The 7,500-nt window shown below is 41.0% G+C and overlaps 23 non-coding genes and 11 pseudogenes across 23 annotated transcripts; all 34 read left to right on the top strand.

Annotated features, from left to right (window-relative positions):
• The first annotated feature begins 35 nt into the window (after window positions 1-35).
• Window positions 36-154, top strand: LOC135065820 (5S ribosomal RNA). Its single transcript, XR_010252090.1, has one exon. It is a non-coding gene; the product is annotated as a 5S ribosomal RNA (ribosomal RNA).
• Window positions 155-261: 107 nt separating this feature from the next.
• LOC134885093 (5S ribosomal RNA) lies at window positions 262-380 on the top strand. Its single transcript, XR_010169217.1, has one exon. It is a non-coding gene; the product is annotated as a 5S ribosomal RNA (ribosomal RNA).
• Window positions 381-487: 107 nt separating this feature from the next.
• LOC135060279 (5S ribosomal RNA) lies at window positions 488-606 on the top strand. The gene has a single exon (XR_010246669.1). It is a non-coding gene; the product is annotated as a 5S ribosomal RNA (ribosomal RNA).
• A 107-nt stretch (window positions 607-713) lies between these two features.
• LOC135062309 (5S ribosomal RNA) lies at window positions 714-832 on the top strand. The gene has a single exon (XR_010248662.1). It is a non-coding gene; the product is annotated as a 5S ribosomal RNA (ribosomal RNA).
• Window positions 833-939: 107 nt separating this feature from the next.
• Window positions 940-1,058, top strand: LOC134885092 (5S ribosomal RNA). The gene has a single exon (XR_010169216.1). It is a non-coding gene; the product is annotated as a 5S ribosomal RNA (ribosomal RNA).
• Window positions 1,059-1,165: 107 nt separating this feature from the next.
• LOC134890492 (5S ribosomal RNA) lies at window positions 1,166-1,284 on the top strand (annotated as a pseudogene).
• Window positions 1,285-1,391: 107 nt separating this feature from the next.
• On the top strand, window positions 1,392-1,510 carry LOC134891314 (5S ribosomal RNA; annotated as a pseudogene).
• A 107-nt stretch (window positions 1,511-1,617) lies between these two features.
• LOC134889269 (5S ribosomal RNA) lies at window positions 1,618-1,736 on the top strand (annotated as a pseudogene).
• A 107-nt stretch (window positions 1,737-1,843) lies between these two features.
• LOC135060382 (5S ribosomal RNA) lies at window positions 1,844-1,962 on the top strand. Its single transcript, XR_010246776.1, has one exon. It is a non-coding gene; the product is annotated as a 5S ribosomal RNA (ribosomal RNA).
• Window positions 1,963-2,069: 107 nt separating this feature from the next.
• Window positions 2,070-2,189, top strand: LOC134891034 (5S ribosomal RNA; annotated as a pseudogene).
• Window positions 2,190-2,296: 107 nt separating this feature from the next.
• On the top strand, window positions 2,297-2,415 carry LOC134894745 (5S ribosomal RNA; annotated as a pseudogene).
• A 107-nt stretch (window positions 2,416-2,522) lies between these two features.
• LOC134901658 (5S ribosomal RNA) lies at window positions 2,523-2,641 on the top strand. Its single transcript, XR_010175145.1, has one exon. It is a non-coding gene; the product is annotated as a 5S ribosomal RNA (ribosomal RNA).
• A 107-nt stretch (window positions 2,642-2,748) lies between these two features.
• Window positions 2,749-2,867, top strand: LOC135058710 (5S ribosomal RNA). The gene has a single exon (XR_010245134.1). It is a non-coding gene; the product is annotated as a 5S ribosomal RNA (ribosomal RNA).
• A 107-nt stretch (window positions 2,868-2,974) lies between these two features.
• Window positions 2,975-3,093, top strand: LOC135060814 (5S ribosomal RNA). The gene has a single exon (XR_010247208.1). It is a non-coding gene; the product is annotated as a 5S ribosomal RNA (ribosomal RNA).
• A 107-nt stretch (window positions 3,094-3,200) lies between these two features.
• Window positions 3,201-3,319, top strand: LOC135070287 (5S ribosomal RNA). The gene has a single exon (XR_010256456.1). It is a non-coding gene; the product is annotated as a 5S ribosomal RNA (ribosomal RNA).
• A 107-nt stretch (window positions 3,320-3,426) lies between these two features.
• Window positions 3,427-3,545, top strand: LOC135068525 (5S ribosomal RNA). Its single transcript, XR_010254723.1, has one exon. It is a non-coding gene; the product is annotated as a 5S ribosomal RNA (ribosomal RNA).
• A 107-nt stretch (window positions 3,546-3,652) lies between these two features.
• Window positions 3,653-3,771, top strand: LOC135060078 (5S ribosomal RNA). The gene has a single exon (XR_010246468.1). It is a non-coding gene; the product is annotated as a 5S ribosomal RNA (ribosomal RNA).
• Window positions 3,772-3,878: 107 nt separating this feature from the next.
• Window positions 3,879-3,997, top strand: LOC135058709 (5S ribosomal RNA). The gene has a single exon (XR_010245133.1). It is a non-coding gene; the product is annotated as a 5S ribosomal RNA (ribosomal RNA).
• A 107-nt stretch (window positions 3,998-4,104) lies between these two features.
• LOC135063963 (5S ribosomal RNA) lies at window positions 4,105-4,223 on the top strand. The gene has a single exon (XR_010250282.1). It is a non-coding gene; the product is annotated as a 5S ribosomal RNA (ribosomal RNA).
• Window positions 4,224-4,330: 107 nt separating this feature from the next.
• On the top strand, window positions 4,331-4,449 carry LOC134900191 (5S ribosomal RNA). Its single transcript, XR_010173706.1, has one exon. It is a non-coding gene; the product is annotated as a 5S ribosomal RNA (ribosomal RNA).
• Window positions 4,450-4,556: 107 nt separating this feature from the next.
• Window positions 4,557-4,675, top strand: LOC135064530 (5S ribosomal RNA). The gene has a single exon (XR_010250838.1). It is a non-coding gene; the product is annotated as a 5S ribosomal RNA (ribosomal RNA).
• Window positions 4,676-4,782: 107 nt separating this feature from the next.
• On the top strand, window positions 4,783-4,901 carry LOC134884828 (5S ribosomal RNA). The gene has a single exon (XR_010168960.1). It is a non-coding gene; the product is annotated as a 5S ribosomal RNA (ribosomal RNA).
• A 107-nt stretch (window positions 4,902-5,008) lies between these two features.
• Window positions 5,009-5,127, top strand: LOC134888098 (5S ribosomal RNA; annotated as a pseudogene).
• Window positions 5,128-5,234: 107 nt separating this feature from the next.
• On the top strand, window positions 5,235-5,353 carry LOC134885320 (5S ribosomal RNA). Its single transcript, XR_010169438.1, has one exon. It is a non-coding gene; the product is annotated as a 5S ribosomal RNA (ribosomal RNA).
• Window positions 5,354-5,460: 107 nt separating this feature from the next.
• On the top strand, window positions 5,461-5,579 carry LOC134888097 (5S ribosomal RNA; annotated as a pseudogene).
• Window positions 5,580-5,686: 107 nt separating this feature from the next.
• Window positions 5,687-5,805, top strand: LOC135064069 (5S ribosomal RNA). Its single transcript, XR_010250385.1, has one exon. It is a non-coding gene; the product is annotated as a 5S ribosomal RNA (ribosomal RNA).
• A 107-nt stretch (window positions 5,806-5,912) lies between these two features.
• Window positions 5,913-6,031, top strand: LOC135058708 (5S ribosomal RNA). The gene has a single exon (XR_010245132.1). It is a non-coding gene; the product is annotated as a 5S ribosomal RNA (ribosomal RNA).
• Window positions 6,032-6,138: 107 nt separating this feature from the next.
• Window positions 6,139-6,257, top strand: LOC135063962 (5S ribosomal RNA). Its single transcript, XR_010250281.1, has one exon. It is a non-coding gene; the product is annotated as a 5S ribosomal RNA (ribosomal RNA).
• A 107-nt stretch (window positions 6,258-6,364) lies between these two features.
• Window positions 6,365-6,483, top strand: LOC135058370 (5S ribosomal RNA). The gene has a single exon (XR_010244800.1). It is a non-coding gene; the product is annotated as a 5S ribosomal RNA (ribosomal RNA).
• A 107-nt stretch (window positions 6,484-6,590) lies between these two features.
• On the top strand, window positions 6,591-6,709 carry LOC135068524 (5S ribosomal RNA). Its single transcript, XR_010254722.1, has one exon. It is a non-coding gene; the product is annotated as a 5S ribosomal RNA (ribosomal RNA).
• A 107-nt stretch (window positions 6,710-6,816) lies between these two features.
• Window positions 6,817-6,935, top strand: LOC134889519 (5S ribosomal RNA; annotated as a pseudogene).
• Window positions 6,936-7,042: 107 nt separating this feature from the next.
• LOC134891033 (5S ribosomal RNA) lies at window positions 7,043-7,162 on the top strand (annotated as a pseudogene).
• Window positions 7,163-7,269: 107 nt separating this feature from the next.
• On the top strand, window positions 7,270-7,388 carry LOC134888241 (5S ribosomal RNA; annotated as a pseudogene).
• Window positions 7,389-7,495: 107 nt separating this feature from the next.
• The window catches only part of LOC134889353 (5S ribosomal RNA), a 120-nt pseudogene continuing 115 nt past the window's right edge, over window positions 7,496-7,500 (top strand).

The raw sequence follows: 7,500 nt of genomic DNA, 5'->3' as shown, positions 1-7,500 counted from the left end.
GAAGTAGAAAAGTTCTAACAGAAACCACAAAGTTCATCTACAGCCACACCACATTGGATACGCCCAATCTCATCTGATCTTGGAAGCTAAGCAGTGTTGGGCCTGGTTAGTACTTGGATGGGAGACTACCTGGGAATACAAGGTGCTGTAGATATTTTTATACTGCCAACATCGTTCTGTTGATGCATTCCATTTTCAAACGTATTCATTTATGAACCAGTAGTTAGAAGTAGAAAAGTTCTAACAGAAACCACAAAACTCATCTACAGCCACAACACACTGGATACGCCCAATCTCATCTGATCTTGGAAGCTAAGCAGTGTTGGGCCTGGTTAGTACTTGGATGGGAGTCCACCTGGGAATACAAGGTGCTGTAGATAATTTTATACTGCCAACACCGTTCTGTTGATGCATTCCATTTTCAAACGTATTAATTTATGAACCAGTAGTTAGAAGTAGAAAAGTTCTAACAGAAACCAAAAAACTCATCTACAGCCACACCACACTGGATACGCCCAATCTCATCTGATCTTGGAAGCTAAGCAGTGTTGGGCCTGGTTAGTACTTGGATGGGAGTCCACCTGGGAATACAAGGTGCTGTAGATAATTTTATACTGCCAACACCGTTCTGTTGATGCATTCCATTTTCAAACGTATTAATTTATGAACCAGTAGTTAGTAGTAGAAAAGTTCTAACAGAAACCACAAAGCTCATCTACAGCCACACCACACTGGATACGTCCAATCTCATCTGATCTTGGAAGCTAAGCAGTGTTGGGCCTGGTTAGTACTTGGATGGGAGACCACCTGGGAATACAAGGTGCTGTAGATATTTTTATACTGCCAACACCGTTCTGTTGATGCATTCCATTTTCAAACGTATTCATTTATGAACCAGTAGTTAGAAGTAGAAAAGTTCTAACAGAAACCACAAAACTCATCTACAGCCACAACACACTGGATACGCCCAATCTCATCTGATCTTGGAAGCTAAGCAGTGTTGGGCCTGGTTAGTACTTGGATGGGAGTCCACCTGGGAATACAAGGTGCTGTAGATAATTTTATACTGCCAACACCGTTCTGTTGATGCATTCCATTTTCAAACGTATTAATTTATGAACCAGTAGTTAGAAGTAGAAAAGTTCTAACAGAAACCAAAAAACTCATCTACAGCCACACCACACTGGATACGCCCAATGTCATCTGATCTTGGAAGCTAAGCAGTGTTGGGCCTGGTTAGTACTTGGATGGGAGACCACCTGGGAATACAAAGTGCTGTAGATATTTTTATACTACCAACACCGTTCTGTTGATGCATTCCATTTTCAAACGTATTCATTTATGAACCAGTAGTTAGAAGTAGAAAAGTACTAACAGAAACCATAAAGCTCTTCTACAGCCACAACACACTGGATACGCCCAATCTCATCTGATCTTGTAAGCTAAGCAGTGTTGGGCCTGGTTAGTACTTGGATGGGAGACCACCTGGGAATACAAGGTGCTGTAGATATTTTTATACTACCAACACCGTTCTGTTGATGCATTCCATTTTCAAACGTATTCATTTATGAACCAGTAGTTAGAAGTAGAAAAGTACTAACAGAAACCATAAAGCTCTTCTACAGCCACACCACACTGGATATGCCCAATCTCATCTGATCTTGGAAGCTAAGCAGTGTTGGGCCTGGTTAGTACTTGAATGGGAGACCACCTGGGAATACAAGATGCTGTAGATAATTTTATACTGCCAACACCGTTCTGTTGATGCATTCCATTTTAAAACGTATTCATTTATGAACAAGTAGTTAGAAGTAGAAAAGTTCTAACAGAAACCAGAAAGTTCATCTACAGCAACACCACACTGGATACGCCCAATCTCATCTGATCTTGGAAGCTAAGCAGTGTTGGGCCTAGTTAGTACTTGGATGGGAGACCACCTGGGAATACAAGGTGCTGTAGATATTTTTATACTACCAACACCGTTCTGTTGATGCATTCAATTTTCAAACGTATTCATTTATGAACCAGTAGTTAGAAGTAGAAAAGTACTAACAGAAACCATAAAGCTTTTCTACAGCCACACCACACTGGATATGCCCAATCTCATCTGATCTTAGAAGCTAAGCAGTGTTGGGCCTGGTTAGTACTTGGATGGGAGACCACCTGGGAATACATAGGTGCTGTAGATAATTTTATACTGCCAACACCGTTCTGTTGATGCATTCCATTTTCAAACGTATTCATTTATGAACCAGTAGTTAGAAGTAGAAAAGTTCAAACAGAAACCACAAAGCTCATCTACAGCCTCACCACACTGGATACGCCCAATATCATCTGATCTAGGAAGCTAAGCAGTGTTGGGCCTGGTTAGTACTTGGATGGGAGACCACCTGGGAATAGAAGGTGCTGTAGATATTTTTATACTACCAACACCGTTCTGTTGATGCATTCCATTTTAAAACGTATTCATTTATGAACCAGTAGTTAGAAGTAGAAAAGTTCTAACAGAAACCAGAAAGTTCATCTACAGCAACACCACACTGGATACGCCCAATCTCATCTGATCTTGGAAGCTAAGCAGTGTTGGGCCTGGTTAGTACTTGGATGGGAGACCACCTGGGAATACGAGGTGCTGTAGATATTTTTATACTGCCAACACCGTTCTGTTGATGCATTCCATTTTCAAACGTATTCATTTATGAACCAGAAGTTAGAAGTAGAAAAGTTCTAACAGAAACCACAAAGCTCATCTACAGCCACACCACACTGGATTCGCCCAATCTCATCTGATCTTGGAAGCTAAGCAGTGTTGGGCCTGGTTAGTACTTGGATGGGAGACCACCTGGGAATACAAGGTGCTGTAGATATTTTTATACTACCAACACCGTTCTGTTGATGCATTCCATTTTCAAACGTATTCATTTATGAACCAGTAGTTAGAAGTAGAAAAGTTCTAACGGAAACCATAAAACTCATTTACAGCCACACCACACTGGATACGCCCAATCTCATCTGATCTTGGAAGCTAAGCAGTGTTGGGCCTGGTTAGTACTCGGATGGGAGACCACCTGGGAATACAAGGTGCTGTAGATATTTTTATACTACCAACACCGTTCTGTTGATGCATTCCATTTTCAAACGTATTCATTTATGAACCAGTAGTTAGAAGTAGAAAAGTACTAACAGAAACCATAAAGCTCTTCTACAGCCACACCACACTGGATACGCCCAATCTCATCTGATCTTGTAAGCTAAGCAGTGTTGGGCCTGGTTAGTACTTGGATGGGAGACCACCTGGGAATACAAGGTGCTGTAGATATTTTTATACTACCAACACCGTTCTGTTGATGCATTCCATTTTCAAACGTATTCATTTATGAACCAGTAGTTAGAAGTAGAAAAGTACTAACAGAAACCATAAAGCTCTTCTACAGCCACACCACACTGGATATGCCCAATCTCATCTGATCTTGGAAGCTAAGCAGTGTTGGGCCTGGTTAGTACTTGAATGGGAGACCACCTGGGAATACAAGGTGCTGTAGATAATTTTATACTGCCAACACCGTTCTGTTGATGCATTCCATTTTAAAACGTATTCATTTATGAACAAGTAGTTAGAAGTAGAAAAGTTCTAACAGAAACCAGAAAGTTCATCTACAGCAACACCACACTGGATACGCCCAATCTCATCTGATCTTGGAAGCTAAGCAGTGTTGGGCCTGGTTAGTACTTGGATGGGAGACCACCTGGGAATACAAGGTGCTGTAGATATTTTTATACTGCCAACACCGTTCTGTTGATGCATTCCATTTTCAAACGTATTCATTTATGAACCAGTAGTTAGAAGTAGAAAAGTTCTAACAGAAACCACAAAGCTCATCTACAGCCACACCACACTGGATTCGCCCAATCTCATCTGATCTTGGAAGCTAAGCAGTGTTGGGCCTGGTTAGTACTTGGATGGGAGACCACCTGGGAATACAAGGTGCTGTAGATATTTTTATACTGCCAACACCGTTCTGTTGATGCATTCCATTTTCAAACGTATTCATTTATGAACCAGTAGTTAGAAGTAGAAAAGTTCTAACAGAAACTTCAAAGCTCTTCTACAGCCACACCACACTGGATTCGCCCAATCTCATCTGATCTTGGAAGCTAAGCAGTGTTGGGCCTGGTTAGTACTTGGATGGGAGACCACCTGGGAATACAAGGTGCTGTAGATATTTTTATACTAACAACACCGTTCTGTTGATGCATTCCATTTTCAAACGTATTCATTTATGAACCAGTAGTTAGAAGTAGAAAAGTTCTAACAGAAACCATAAAACTCATCTACAGCCACACCACACTGGATACGCCCAATCTCATCTGATCTTGGAAGCTAAGCAGTGTTGGGCCTGGTTAGTACTTGGATGGGAGACCACCTGGGAATACAAGGTGCTGTAGATATTTTTATACTACTAACACCGTTCTGTTGATGCATTCCATTTTCAAACGTATTCATTTATGAACCAGTAGTTAGAAGTAGAAAAGTACTAACAGAAACCATAAAGCTCTTCTACAGCCACACCACACTGGATATGCCCAATCTCATCTGATCTTGGAAGCTAAGCAGTGTTGGGCCTGGTTAGTACTTGGATGGGAGACCACCTGGGAATACAAGGTGCTGTAGATATTTTTATACTACCAACACCGTTCTGTTGATGCATTCCATTTTCAAACGTATTCATTTATGAACCAGTAGTTAGAAGTAGAAAAGTTCTAACAGAAACCATAAAACTCATCTACAGCCACACCACACTGGATACGCCCAATTTCATCTGATCTTGGAAGCTAAGCAGTGTTGGCCCTGGTTAGTACTCGGATGGGAGACCACCTGGGAATACAAGGTGCTGTAGATATTTTTATACTACCAACACCGTTCTGTTGATGCATTCCATTTTCAAACGTATTCATTTATGAACCAGTAGTTAGAAGTAGAAAAGTACTAACAGAAACCATAAAGCTCTTCTACAGCCACACCACACTGGATATGCCCAATCTCATCTGATCTTGGAAGCTAAGCAGTGTTGGGCCTGGTTAGTACTTGAATGGCAGACCACCTGGGAATACAAGGTGCTGTAGATAATTTTATACTGCCAACACCGTTCTGTTGATGCATTCCATTTTCAAACGTATTCATTTATGAACCAGTAGTTAGAAGTAGAAAAGTACTAACAGAAACCATTAAGCTCTTCTACAGTCACACCACACTGGATACGCCCAATCTCATCTGATCTTGTAAGCTAAGCAGTGTTGGGCCTGGTTAGTACTTGGATGGGAGACCACCTGGGAATACAAGGTGCTGTAGATATTTTTATACTACCAACACCGTTCTGTTGATGCATTCCATTTTCAAACGTATTCATTTATGAACCAGTAGTTAGAAGTAGAAAAGTACTAACAGAAACCATAAAGCTCTTCTACAGCCACACCACACTGGATATGCCCAATCTCATCTGATCTTGGAAGCTAAGCAGTGTTGGGCCTGGTTAGTACTTGAATGGCAGACCACCTGGGAATACAAGGTGCTGTAGATAATTTTATACTGCCAACACCGTTCTGTTGATGCATTCCATTTTAAAACGTATTCATTTATGAACAAGTAGTTAGAAGTAGAAAAGTTCTAACAGAAACCAGAAAGTTCATCTACAGCAACACCACACTGGATACGCCCAATCTCATCTGATCTTGGAAGCTAAGCAGTGTTGGGCCTGGTTAGTACTTGGATGGGAAACCACCTGGGAATACAAGGTGCTGTAGATATTTTTATACTGCCAACACCGTTCTGTTGATGCATTCCATTTTCAAACGTATTCATTTATGAACCAGTAGTTAGAAGTAGAAAAGTTCAAACAGAAACCACAAAGCTCATCTACAGCCACACCACACTGGATTCGCCCAATCTCATCTGATCTTGGAAGCTAAGCAGTGTTGGGCCTGGTTAGTACTTGGATGGGAGACCACCTGGGAATACAAGGTGCTGTAGATATTTTTATACTGCCAACACCGTTCTGTTGATGCATTCCATTTTCAAACGTATTCATTTATGAACCAGTAGTTAGAAGTAGAAAAGTTCTAACAGAAACCACAAAGCTCTTCTACAGCCACACCACACTGGATTCGCCCAATCTCATCTGATCTTGGAAGCTAAGCAGTGTTGGGCCTGGTTAGTACTTGGATGGGAGACCACCTGGGAATACAAGGTGCTGTAGATATTTTTATACTAACAACACCGTTCTGTTGATGCATTCCATTTTCAAACGTATTCATTTATGAACCAGTAGTTAGAAGTAGAAAAGTTCTAACAGAAACCATAAAACTCATCTACAGCCACACCACACTGGATACGCCCAATCTCATCTGATCTTGGAAGCTAAGCAGTGTTGGGCCTGGTTAGTACTTGAATGGGAGACCACCTGGGAATACAAGGTGCTGTAGATATTTTTATACTACTAACACCGTTCTGTTGATGCATTCCATTTTCAAACGTATTCATTTATGAACCAGTAGTTAGAAGTAGAAAAGTACTAACAGAAACCATAAAGCTCTTCTACAGCCACACCACACTGGATATGCCCAATCTCATCTGATCTTGGAAGCTAAGCAGTGTTGGGCCTGGTTAGTACTTGAATGGGAGACCACCTGGGAATACAAGGTGCTGTAGATAATTTTATACTGCCAACACCGTTCTGTTGATGCATTCCATTTTAAAACGTATTCATTTATGAACAAGTAGTTAGAAGTAGAAAAGTTCTAACAGAAACCAGAAAGTTCATCTACAGCAACACCACACTGTATACGCCCAATCTCATCTGTTCTTGGAAGCTAAGCAGTGTTGGGCCTGGTTAATACTTGGATGGGAGACCACCTGGGAATACAAGGTGCTGTAGATATTTTTATACTACCAACACCGTTCTGTTGATGCATTCCATTTTCAAACGTATTCATTTATGAACCAGTAGTTAGAAGTAGAAAAGTACTAACAGAAACCATAAAGCTTTTCTACAGCCACACCACACTGGATATGCCCAATCTCATCTGATCTTAGAAGCTAAGCAGTGTTGGGCCTGGTTAGTACTTGGATGGGAGACCACCTGGGAATACATAGGTGCTGTAGATAATTTTATACTGCCAACACCGTTCTGTTGATGCATTCCATTTTCAAACGTATTCATTTATGAACCAGTAGTTAGAAGTAGAAAAGTTCAAACAGAAACCACAAAGCTCATCTACAGCCACACCACACTGGATACGCCCAATCTCATCTGATCTAGGAAGCTAAGCAGTGTTGGACCTGGTTAGTACTTGGATGGGAGACTACCTGGGAATACAAGGTGCTGTAGATATTTTTATACTACCAACACCGTTCTGTTGATGCATTCCATTTTAAAACGTATTCATTTATGAACCAGTAGTTAGAAGTAGAAAAGTTCTAATAGAAACCAGAAAGTTCATCTA

This window comes from Pseudophryne corroboree, chromosome 3 (assembly GCF_028390025.1).
Source record: "Pseudophryne corroboree isolate aPseCor3 chromosome 3, aPseCor3.hap2, whole genome shotgun sequence".
Classification (NCBI taxonomy): Eukaryota; Metazoa; Chordata; class Amphibia; order Anura; family Myobatrachidae; genus Pseudophryne; species Pseudophryne corroboree.
The sequence above is the reverse complement of the archived record's forward strand: the minus strand, read 5'-3'. Positions and strand labels throughout refer to the sequence as shown.